The sequence below is a fragment of the Triticum urartu genome, chromosome 1A, assembly GCF_056163025.1.
Source record: "Triticum urartu cultivar PI428250 chromosome 1A, HENAU_Tu73, whole genome shotgun sequence".
NCBI lineage: Eukaryota > Viridiplantae > Streptophyta > Magnoliopsida > Poales > Poaceae > Triticum > Triticum urartu.
The window spans coordinates 46485832-46499489 of NC_141873.1; positions in this window are offsets into that span (position 1 = coordinate 46485832).

Below are 13658 nucleotides of genomic sequence, written 5' to 3' on the forward strand. Positions count from 1 at the left end.
CCATCGCGACCTCATCCGCGCGTGCGGCCGCGATTTGCTTCTCCGCTGCCAAATCTCCATGAGGTGTTGGCTATACTGCGTGCAACATGGCTTAGGTCGGCGCTTATTTGGTGGAGGCGTCGGTGATTTGGATGGAAGGTGTCGCGCTCGCGCCGGCGGTCGGGGCATGTGCGTTCTGGAAGGAGGAGGAGGATGGGTGATGACCCACAAGTATAGGGGGTCACAACAGTTTTCGAGGGTAGAGTATTCGACCCAAATTTATTGATTCGACACAAGGGGAGCCAAAGCATATTCTCAAGTATTAGCAGCTGAGTTGTCAATTCAACCACACATGGAAACTTATTATCTACAGCAAAGTGTTTAGTAGCAAAGTAATATGATAGTAGTGGTAACGATAGTAAAAGGTAATGGTAGCAAAAGTAATATTTTGGGTATTTTGTAGTGATGATAACAATAGCAACGAAAAAGTAAATAAGCGAAGAACAATATATGGAAAGATCGTAGGCAATGGATCGGTGATGGAGAATTATGCCGGATGCGGTTCATCATGTAACAGTCATAACCAAGGGTGACACAGAACTAGCTCCAGTTCATCAATGTAAAGTAGGCATGTATTCCGAATATAGTCATACGTGCTTATAAAAAAGAGCTTGCATGACATCTTTTCTCCTACCCTCCCATGGCAGCGGGGTCCTATTGGAAACTAAGGGATATTAAGGCCTCCTTTTAATAGAGTACCGGAACAAAGCATTAACACATAGTGAATACATGAACTCCTCAAACTACGGTCATCACCGGTAAGTATCCTGATTATTTTCACTTCAGGGTTAACGGATCATAACACATAATAGGTGACTATAGACTTGCAAGATAGGATCAAGAACTCTCATATATTGATGAAAACATAATAGGTTCAGATCTGAAATCATGGCACTCGGGCCCTAACGACAAGCATTAAGCATAGCAAAGTCATAGAAACATTAATCTCAGAACATAGTGGATACTAGGGATCAAACCCTAACAAAACTAAGTCGATTACATGATAAATCTCATCCAACCCATCACCGTCCAGCAAGCCTACGATGGAATTACTCACGCACGGCGGTGAGCATCATGAAATTGGTGATGGAGGATGGTTGATGATGATGATGACGGATTCCCCTCTCCGGAGCCCCGAACGGACTCCAGATCAGCCCTCCCGAGAGAGTTTAGGGCTTGGCGGCGGCTCCGTATCGTAAAACGCGATGAATCCTTCTCCCTCGGTTTTTTCTCCCCGAAAGTGAATATATGGAGTCTAGGTTGAGGTCGGTGGAGCGTCAGGGGGCCCACGAGGCAGGGGGCGCCCCCCCCCCCACCCTCGTGGCCAGGTGGGAGCCCCCCTGACGTGGATCCTCCTTCCAATATTCTTCATATATTCCAAAATAATGCTCCATTGATTTTCAGGTTGTTCCGAGAACTTTTATTTCTGCACAAAAATAACACTATGGCCATTCTGCTGAAAACAGCGTCAGTCCGGGTTAGTTCCATTCAAATCATGCAAGTTAGAGTCCAAAACAAGGGAAAAAGTGTTTGGAAAAGTAGATACGACGGACATGTATCAACTCCCCCAAGCTTAAACCTTTGCTTGTCCTCAAGCAATTCAGTTGATAAACTGAAAGTGATAAAGAAAAACTTTTACAAACTCTGTTTGCTCTTGTTGTTGTAAATATGTAAAGCCAGCATTCAAGTTTTCAGCAAAGATTATGAACTAACCATATTCACAATAACATTTAGGTCTCATGTTTACTCATATCAATGGCATAATCAACTAGCGAGCAATAATGATAAATCTCGGATGACAACACTTTCTCAAAACAATCATGATATGATATAACAAGATGGTATCTCGCTAGCCCTTTCTGAGACCGCAAAACATAAATGCAGAGCACCTTTAAAGATCAAGGACTGACTAGACATTGTAATTAATGGTAAAAGAGATCCAGTCAAGTCATACTCAATGTAAACTAACAGTAATGGATGCAGATGACAGTGGTGCTCTCCAACTGGTGCTTTTTAATAAGAGGATGATGACTCAGCATAAAAGTAAATAGATAGGCCCTTCGCAGAGGGAAGCAGGGATTTGTAGAGGTGCCAGAGCTCGGTTTTGAAATAGATATGAATAATATTTTGAGCGGTATACTTTCATTGTCAACATAACAACCAAGAGATGGCGATATCTTCCATGCTACACACATTATAGGCGGTTCCCAAACAGAATGGTAAAGTTTATACTCCCCCTCCACCAACAAGCATCAATCCATGGCTTGCTCGAAACAATGAGTGCCTCCAACTAACAAGAGTCCCGAGGGAGTTTTGTTTGCAGTTATTTTGATTTGATTTGCATAAAGCATGGGACTGGGCATCCCGGTGACCAGCCATTTTCTCGTGAGTGAGGAGCGGAGTCCACTCCTCTTGAGAATAACCCGCCTAACATGGAAGATACGGACAACCCTAGTTGATACATGAGCTATTCGAGCATACAAAACAGGATATTTATTTGAAGGTTTAGAGTTTGGAACGTACAAATTTACTTGGAACGGCAGGTAGATACCGTGTATAGGTAGGTAAGCTGGACTCATATGGAACAACTTTGGGGTTTATGGAATTGGATGCACAAGCAGTATTCCCTCTTAGTACAGGTGAAGGCTAGCAAAAGACTGGGAAGTGACCAGCTAGAGAGCAACAACAGTCATGAACATGCATTAAAATTAATCAACACCGAATGCAAGCATGAGTAGGATATAATGCACCAAGAACATAAATATCGTAGAGGCTATGTTGATTTTGTTTCAACTACATGAGTGAACATGTGCCAAGTCAAGCCACTCGAATCGTTCAAAAGAGGATACCACCCTATCATACCACATCACAACCATTTTAATAGCATGTTGGCACTCAAGGTAAACCATTATAAGCTCCTAGCTAATTAAGCATGGCATAAGCAACTATAATCTCTAATTGTCATTGCAAACATGTTTATTCATAATAGGCTGAATCAGGAACGATGAACTAATCATATTTATGAAAGCAAGAGAGGTCGAGTTCATACCAGCTTTTCTCATCTCAATAAGTTCATCATATAATCAACATTATTGCCTTTCACTTGCACGACCGAATAGTGTGGATAATAATAATAGTGCACGTGCATTGGACTAAGCTGGAATCTGCAAGCATTCAATTCAAGAGAGAAGACAAGGTAAAATGGGCTCTTTGTCAGATCAACGATAATGCATATAAGAGCCACTTTAACATTTTCATTATGGTCTTCTCATCTCGACCCCAAAGAACAAGAAAAGAAATAAAACTATTTACACGGGAAAGCTCCCAACAAGCAAAAGAAGAACGAGAAATATTTTTGGGTTTTCTTTTTAATTACTACTGCAAGCATGGAAAGTAAACTAATTCAAAGTTACAACTAAGTTTTTTGTTTTTCTTAAGGTTTATTAAACACACAAGAAGAAAGCATAAAAAGGGAAAATAAACTAGCATGGATGATACAATGAAAAAGTATGAGCACTGACAACTAGCAATGAGTGTGTGATCATGAATGTAATGTTGGTGAGAAATACGTACTCCCCCAAGCTTAGGCTTTTGGCCTAAGTTGGTCTATGGCCACGGCTGGCCTGGCGGATATCCAAAGTAATAGTTGGGGTCGTATTGTGAAGAAGCCTCGGATTGCCACTGGCTGGCAATCACCTCCGGATCCCACTGGTAATCAAACTATCGTGGAGGATGAAATTGTGGTTCCGGCTCGGGCTCTGTAGCTGATGCAGGGTTCCGGTAGGCGTGAATGGCCTCCAAAGGAACAAGGTACTTTCCTGCAGATAAATCAAACAAGAAAGGAGCAAGCAGGGTAATAGTCTCAGGATGATTTTTACCAAATATTAATTTGTACTTAAGCTCCTTTTCCCTATTCTTAACAATAAAAGCATGTGCTACCATACTCTTATAATCTAGATAAACAGGAGGCAGCAATTTTTCTTCTTTCTCATAATGCCTAATAGGTATGTTAAAATGTGCAGCGAGGCGCGAGGCGAAGATGCCTCCAAGGACGGGGCCCTTAGTACGGTTAAGATTTAACCGCTTTGCAATAATAGCGCCCATACTGAATGTGTCATCACGAAATAAGGCATGGCACAAAATAACAATATCAGGGGCACTCAGGTTTCCACAGTTTCCGCGCCCAATTAAGCATCTACTAGCAAATATAGCAAAGTAACGTAGAACAGGAAAGTGTATGCTAGTAATTCGTGCGTTGGAAACCTTCCTCGTTTCCCCAACAGTAATGGTATCAATAAACCCATCCACATCGTCACGATGTGGTTCCTCTATGCTACCCTCGAAAGGGATTAAACAAACATGACAAAAATCATGAAGTGACATCTCCTTATGCTCATCATATAAATAAAATTCCACCGTAGGTGGTGAGCTCCTAGCATGGAAATGAAAGTTTTGCACAAAGATATTGGTGAGTAAGAGATAATGTTCGCGTCGGTCGTGGAGGAAGGCGGTGAGGCCTGCATTCTCAGCCAATTCATAGAAATCATCATAAATCCCGGCTGCTCTCAAGAAATTATCACAAGGCCATTCACACGGCCGAACTTCCACGGTGCGAGGGAGATTATATTTGGGCCTCTTATCCTCCTCACTTTGCTTATCCTTCGAGCTTCGGCTCGATGAGCCTCTCAAAAATCTCTTCATCTTTTTCTGAAAATTTCTGAAATTTTAGTAACTTGAAAATAAAAGTGAACCAAACTCAACAATATAGATAGCAACTACTCCTACAAGTGCGTAGAGGCAATATCATGCATCAAAACTACTTTTGACCATATAAATTTGACATGCAAGCTCAAGAACAGGGTCACCTAAGAAGCAAAAATATGCAATGAATAAAGCACTAGAACAAAAACTAATTGGGCCATTGGAGGAGTCACATACCAAGGAACAATCCCCCAAAGCAGTTTTGTGAGAGGTGCTTTGAGCAAGGAGATCGAAAATGGCAGCAAAATGAGCTTGGACTCGGGTTTGAGCAGGTTAGTGGTGTTTGTGGGAGGAAGAAGGAGTGTGTGGTAGCTGGAATAAGTGGAGGGCGGGCACCGTGGGCCCACGAGGCAGGGGGGCGCCCAGGGGGGTAGGGCGCGCCCTCCACCCTCGTGGCCAGGCGCTTGCTCCCCCTGTTGTGTTCTCAGTGCCAGATATTCTCAAATATTCTTGAAAAAATCATATTAAATTTTCAGGGCATTTGGAGAACTTTTATTTTTGGGGTATTTTTTATTGCATGGATAATTCAGAAAACAGGCAGAAATTACTATTTTTGCTTTATTTAATATAAATAACAGAAAGTAAAAAAAGTACAGAGAGTTGTGTTTTCTAAATTCATCCATCCCATGCTCATCAAAAGGAATCCACTAACCAGGTTGATCAGGTCTTGTTAACAAACTCATTCTGAATAACATGGAACCGGAGAATTTTCGAATAACACTAGGTTACCTCAACGGGGATATGCACATCCCTAACAATAAGAATATCATATTTCTTTTTGACAGTAGGAAAAGGAAATTTAAAACCTCCAAAAATAATCGATGGAATTTTTCCAATAGAGTTGATACTGTGGACTTGAGGTTGTTTCCTCGGAAAGTGTACCATATGCTCATTGCCATTAACGTGAAAAGTGACATTTCCTTTGGTGCAATCAATAACAGCCCCTGCAGTATTCAAAAAGGGTCTTCCAAGAATAATAGACATACTATCGTCCTTGGGAATATCAAGAATAACAAAGTCCATTAAAATAGTAACATTTGCGACCACAACAGGCACATCCTCACAAATACCGACAGGTATAGCAGTTGATTTGTCAGCCATTTACAAAGATATTTCAGTAGGTTTCAACTTGTTCAAATCAAGTCTACGATATAAAGAGAGAGGCATAACACTAACACCGGCTCCAAGATCACATAAAGCAGTTTTAACATAGTTTCTTTTAATGGAGCATGGTATAGTTGGTACTCCGGGATCTCCTAGTTTCTTAGGTATTCCACCCTTAAAAGTATAATTAGCAAGTATGGTGGAAATTTCAACTTCCGGTATCTTTCTTTTATTTGTAACAATTTCTTTCATGTACTTAGCATAAGGATTTGTTTTAAGCATATCAGTCAAACACATACGCAAAAAGATAGGTCTAATCATTTCAGCAAAGAGCTCAAAATCCTCATCATCCTTTTTCTTGGATGGTTTAGGAGGAAAAGGCATGAGTTTCTGAACCCATGGTTCTCTTTCTTTACCGTGCTTCCTAGCACAAAGTCTCTCTTATCATAACGTTGATTCTTTGATTGTGGGTTATCAAGATCAACAGCAGGTTCCATCTCTACTTCATTGTCATTACTAGGTTGAGCATCAACATGAACATCATCATTAACATTATTATTAGGTTCATGTTCATTACCAGATTGTGTTTCAGCATCAGAAATAGAAATATCATTGGGATTCTCAGGTGTGTCTATAACAGGTTCACTAGAAGCATGCAAAGTCCTATCATTTTTCTTTTTCTTCCTCTTAGAAGGACTAGGTGCATCAATAATATTTCTTTGAGAATATTGCTCAATTCTCTTAGGATGGCCCTCGGGATACAAAGGTTCCTGAGTCATTTTACCACCTCTAGTCATAACTCTAACAGTATTATCATTTTTCTTACTATTTAATTCATTGAGCAAATCATTCTGAGCTTTAAGTACTTGTTCTACTTGAGTGGTAACCATAGAAGCATGTTTACTAATAAGTTTAAGTTAACCTTTAACATTAGCCATATAATCACCCAAGTGTTCAAGCATATCAACATTGCATTTAATTCTCTACCAAAATAAGCATTGAAGTTTTCTTGTTTAACCATAAAGTCATCAAACTCATCCAAGCATGGGCTAGCAAACTTAGTAAATGGGATTTCAGCTTTATCATATCTATAGAGAGAATTTACCTTTACTACCTGTGTCGGATTATCAAGACCATGTATTTCTTCAACAGGCGGTAAATTAAGACCATGTATTTCTTCAATAGGAGGTAAATTCTTAACATCTTCAGCTTTAATACCTTTTTCCTTCATATATTTCTTTGCCTCTTGCATATCTTCGGGACTGAGAAATAGAATACCCCTCTTCTTCGGAGTTGGCTTAGGAGTTGGTTCAGGAATTGGATCAAGAATTGGATCAGGAAGTGTCCAATTATTTTCATTAGTCAACATATTATTCAATAGAATTTCAGCTTCATCTGGTGTTCTTTCCCTGAAAACACAACCAGCACAACTATCCAGGTGGTGTCTGGAAGCATCAATTAGTCCATTATAAAAGATATCAAGTATCTCATTTTTCTTTAGAGGATGATCAGGCAAAGCATTAAGTAATTAGAGAAGCCTCCCCCAAGCTTGTGGGAGACTCTCTTCTTCAATTTGCACAAAATTATATATTTCCCTTAAAGCAGCTTGTTTCTTATGAGCTAGCAAATATTTAACAGAGAAGTAATAAATCATATCCTGGGGACTACGCACACAACCAGGATCAAGAGAATTAAACCATATCTTAGCATCACCCTTTAATGAGAACGTAAATATCTTAAGGATATAATAATAGCGAGTTTTCTCATCATTAGTGAATAGGGTGGCTATATCATTTAATTTAGTAAGATGTGCCACAATAGTTTCAGATTCATAGCCATAGAAAGGATCATATTCAACTAAAGTTATTATCTCAGGATCAACAAAGAAATCATAATCCTTATCAGTAACAAAGATAGGTGAAGTAGCATAAGCAGGATCATATTTCATTCTAGCATTCAGAGTTTTTTGTTTCAGCTTAGCTAATAATTTCTTAAGATCACTCCTATCATTGCAAGCAAGAAAATCTCTAGCAGTTTCTTCATCCATAACATAGCCCTTAGGCACAACAGGTAATTCATATCTAGGGGGAGTCTTCATCATCAGTATCATGCATAGCAAAAGTGGCATCATCAATAACATGCGACATATCAGAATGAATAGCAAGTGTAGGTGTCGCAAGCTTACTCAAAACAGAAGGTGAATCAAGTGCAGAGCTAGATGGCAGTTCCTTACCTCCCCTCGTAGTTGAGGGATAGATTTTTGTTTTAGCGTCTTTCAAGTTCTTCATAATGATAAGCATAACCAAGTGACTCAAAGAATAGAGTATGTTCACCGGCAACGGCGCCAGAAAATAGTCTTGACGACCCACAAGCATAGGGGATCGCAACAGTTTTCGAGGGTAGAGTATTCAACCCAAATTTATTGATTCGACACAAGGGGAGACAAAGAATATTCTCAAGTATTAGCAGCTGAGTTGTCAATTCAACCACACCTGGAAACTTATTATCTGCAGCAAAGTGTTTAGTAGCAAAGTAATATGATAGTAGTGGTAACGATAGTAAAAGGTAATGGTAGCAAAAGTAATATTTTTGGTATTTTGTAGTGATGATAACAATAGCAACGGAAAAGTAAATAAGCGAAGAACAATATATGGAAAGCTCGTAGGCAATGGATCGGTGATGGAGAATCATGCCGGATGCGGTTCATCATGTAACAGTCATAACCTAGGGTGACATAGAACTAGCTCCAGTTCACCAATGTAATGTAGGCATGTATTCCGAATATAGTCATACGTGCTTATAGAAAAGAACTTGCATGACATCTTTTGTCCTACCCTCCCGTGGCAGTGGGGTCCTATTGGAAACTAAGGGATATTAAGGCCTCCTTTTAATAGAGTATCGGAACAAAGCATTAACACATAGTGAATACATGAACTCCTCAAACTACGGTCATCACCGGTAAGTATCCTGATTATTGTCACTTCGGAGTCAATGAATCATAACACATAATAGGTGACTATAGACTTCCAAGATAGGATCAAGAACTCTCATATATTGATGAAAACATAATAGGTTCAGATCTGAAATCATGGCACCCGGGCCCTACTGACAAGCATTAAGCATAGCAAAGTCATAGCAACATCAATCTCAGAACATAGTGGATACTAGGGATCAAACCCTAACAAAACTAAGTCGATTACATGATAAATCTCATCCAAACCATCACCGTCCAGCAAGCCTACGATGGAATTAATCACGCACGGCGATGAGCATCATGAAATTGGTGATGGAGGATGGTTGATGATGATGATGGCAACGGATTCCCCTCTCCGGAGCCCCGAACGAACTCCAGGTCGGCCCTCCCGAGAGAGTTTAGGGCTTGGCGGCGGCTCCGTATCATAAAACGTGATGAATCCTTCTCCCTCAGTTTTTTCTCCCCGAAAGTGAATATATGGAGTCCAGGTTGAGGTCAGTGTAGCGTTAGGGGGCCCACGAGGCAGGGGGCGCGCCCCCCACCCTCGTGGCCAGGTGGGAGGCCCCCTGACGTGGATCTTCCTTCCAATATTCTTTATATATTCCAAAATAATGCTCCGTTGATTTGCAGGTCATTCCGAGAACTTTTATTTCTGCCAAAAAATAACACTATGGCAATTCTGCTGAAAACAGCGTCAGTCCGGGTTAGATCCATTCAAATCATGCAAGTTAGAGTCCAAAACAAGGGCAAAAGTGTTTGAAAAAGTAGATACGACGGAGACGTATCAATGGGGGTCGGGTGTGGATTACCTGCCTGGATAGGCGAGGCCGAGCAGCATGAAGGAGGGTCGCCGGCGAGGAGGCGGCGGCGCTGCAAGCAAGGAGTGAAGGTTTCAACTTGGAAAGGAAGGAGGAAAGGGGGGAATGTGGATTTTGGTAAGAGGGAGGGGGCGGGGAGGTAGATATTTCCACGGAAGTCGAAAATTTAGAATCGCTTCAGCCAAAAAACTACCCCGCAAAGTGTCATCAGACACGTCCCTTATTCACACACGGTCCGAAGATATTTTGTGCTGGATCTCACATTGTTGGTTATAATAAGCTGTGTGGGATCTACTTGATTTTTTGTCTTGATTTGAATTACATAATGGGGTCATAGCGGCCATGGACAGTGTTTGAATTGCTAGACCTTTTATCTGCAGTGATCATAAAAGAATTGGAATTATTCAGGGTTCGTTTGGACATTTTTATGCATTAATTGAGTTTTTAATGCATTTATGTGCATAATTCAAATTTGAACTACATGCATATGCTCCAGTGCATATAAATTGGTTGAAAAATCAAATCTTTGTCCTTGGGTGCATGCTTAGGTCCCATGCAAGAAATGGGAATGAATGTCAAACACCCTGCCACCGTCACTCGGCCGCAAACATTGAGATACCTGGTTTTTAAATTCTAGTAAATCCAAAACTCGTCTGAAATTCATGAAACTTGGCATGCTATCATGGAGAGGCATCAACATGGTGTGGTAAAGTTTTTGTCCCATTTGGGGCAGGTTTGGGTATATGCTTCTCACAAACCAGAGCTTCTCACAGCAAGCATGATGGTTTCGGTAGGGAACGCCCCAACTTTGAGGACGAAACGATATCCATTGCCTCTAATTGCTTTGAAATTTTTTCTTTTGTCAACATAGAACAATATGAGTGTTGTGTTATTTTTGTGATTTTTCGGCGTTCGTTTGGACATTTTTATGCATTAAGTGAGTTTTCAATGCATTTATGTGCATAATTCAAATTTGAACTACATGCACATGCTCCGGTGCATATAAATTGGTTGAAAAATCAAATCTTTGTCCTTGGGTGCATTCTTAGGTCCCATGCAAGAAATGGAATTAATGTCAAACACCCTGCCACCGTCACTCGGCCGCAAACATTGAGATACCTGGTTTTTAAATTCTAGTAAATCCAAAACTCGTCTGAAATTCATGAAACTTAGCATGCTATCATGGAGGGGCATCAACATGTCATGGTAAAGTTTTTGTCCCGTTTGGGGCAGGTTTGGGTATATGCTTCTCACAAATCAGAGCTTCTCACAACAAGCATAATGGTTTCAGATAGAACACCCGTATGCAAAGTGAGAGCAGGATTTGTGCATCTCTTGAACACAAACGGTTCTTTTGGATGACCCGTGTGAGTCACTAGTGGGGCGGCGCAATACTATTCGATTTGACAACAGTCAGCGCAGTTCCCGATACGGCTTTAATGCAGACGAGGGAGACGGTAGCGGTTCCCGGAATGTTGAACAGCCAATGATGCATCCTCCTTCAATTAGCATCGTGTGAATGCATGAGGGAAGTAATGGGAGGACCGGGAAAAGAGGCAGCATGATGTGAATGCAATGCAGTTTGCACTCATATAAAGGCGACCCTCAATTCCAATGCATCTACCACATCGTACGCACCTAAGCATTTGCCTAAGCACCTACACTAATAAGCGCAAAGGTGCCCACTCCAAACCCATGGCGGAGATGCGCGCGAGTAGCCAGCAGCTGTGCCAGATAGTCCACGACGCCGGCATGCGGCATGGCACCGTGGATTGTCTCCATACGGTGTTGGCGACCGGGTGGTGGATGGCCGCCGTCGACGCCAGCTATGACTCTCAGTTGGACCAGATGATCGTTCGCAGCACCAACAGGTTCATCGTTGTCAAGAAGCTCGCGGACGACATCGCCGTAGTCCTCCAGCCCGCGCGCCCTGGGCTCCTCATTGCCTGCCACCCTAATCGGCCTCCATAGTCGGAACCTCTTTGAAGCACTGGTGACCCTGCAACTACTCGTCGACGCCACGAAGAATGTCCACCTGGAGGTCGCGCTCGCCACGAGGCGCCTTGCCCTGCAAGAAACAGTCGACCTACACATCCATGTGTACGAACGAATCGTGTACATAGGTATCTATAAGGCTAGTTAGGAGGCTACAACGTTGGCCTTCTTCAGCCGGCTGGAAGCCTTGGATGCCTTAGTTGAGAAGCACCTTGACCTCGCCACACAAGCCGCCGCTCCTTAGCCGCCGGTCGGTGGCCCGGCTGGCGCACTGAGTTGAGGAGGAGGAGGTCGTACGTTGATGGATGCATCTTTCTTCTTGCCTCCTGTAACCACAACTACGATCGCATCATCGTGGCCTTAATTCTTATTTTGCTATTGCATTCACGTTCCAGTCAATACAGACATGTGTGATCCCTTTGCTCAATGCAGACATGTCCGTTCCAGTCTTATATTGATTGGCTTGAATGAAGGTCTATCCCGTCGTTAGGCGCCGCAGCGCGCTGTGCTCGTCGTTAGGCGCCGCGACGCACTCTGCTCCCGTCCGTCGGCGAGCTCGGCTTGTGGACATCTTTTCCTTGCGTGTTCAACTGCTATATGCATATGGTTGCTCGCCGTTGAGGTGACCGCGGAGCGCTCTGCTCTGCCAACTGTTGGGCGTGCGCATGATCACGTCGGGGGCCCCGTATGCATGTGGTTGCGCCGCGCACGTTGCCACGCGATGCAGTTACGTCCGGCACGCTAGAGTTATGCGCTGCAAATTAGAACTGTCATCAGGGCCTGTCGATATTCCTGGCCGTCCGGCTTCCCCTTTAATTCCCGTGGCCATTATAACCTTAGTCTCTTCAACCTTTCGATCGCGCCCCCCAACACAACAAGCACACCCACGACGACACATAGAGAGGGGATGTCCGGCAGCGCTCCAATGGAGTTCGCCGAGCATAGAGTGGAGACCCACATGAGAGAGACGGATCTCTCGGTGGTGTACACCATCGACCCGGCCATGGTGGAGGACTACATCAACAGCATTGAGCAGTTGCTTGCTGGAGACAAGTACAAGGTGGTCGGCATCGACCTCCAGTACACCGCCGGTCGTCCCGGCATAGATTAGAAGGTTGTCGTCGCCCAGTTGTGCGTGCGCCATCATGTCCTCATCTACCACTACTGCATGGCCACAGAGCCTTGCGACCGTTTCAACAGGTTTATCAACAGCACCGACTACAAGTTCGCCATGGTGGATACCAAAGACGATGTAAAAGCGCTCAGTGTTACGGGCTTGGCCTACAAGAACCTTGTCGAAATCCGTGACCACTACAGGGTCTGGGGAAGCACGAAGCAGGACTCCATGGTCGAACTCTCCTTGGCCATCATCGACCCCTACTACGAAAAGATGAAGCAGGATGCCCAGAGAACAAGTCATGTATCCTGGCACAAGGCCTGGATGCGGCAACTGGATGAACCTCACCTCAGGTTCGCGGCCAAGAGCATGTACACATGCTACGAGATGCACAGGCGGATCATTGACACGACGAAGTGCCTCGTTACCCAAATCGATGAGCCCGAATCGAGCCACAAGAAGAGCAAGCGTCACAAGAAGTAGATTATGATCAGATGATTGTTTATGCTAGTTAATCATGCATGTAATATATAGTTTACTTTATTGGTATGTGTGGAAATGTCATGTGTGTAGTAGCCACCTATGTAATTATGCATGTAATAGTTTACTTTGGTGTGTGCAAATGTCATGGTTGTAGTAGCCACCTATGTAAGTGAATGTTTAATTTGGTTATGCAAGCATGTCCTTAAGCGTGTGTGTGTGTGTATGGGTGTGTATGTATGTTGTTGTTCTGTATGCAATCTCATCACACAACACACACGTCTTATTAGCAGCAACCGTCTGTGTTCTTATCGATCTTCAGACACATTTATGATTACAGACCTATTTGCTGCGTATCACAGACATCTTG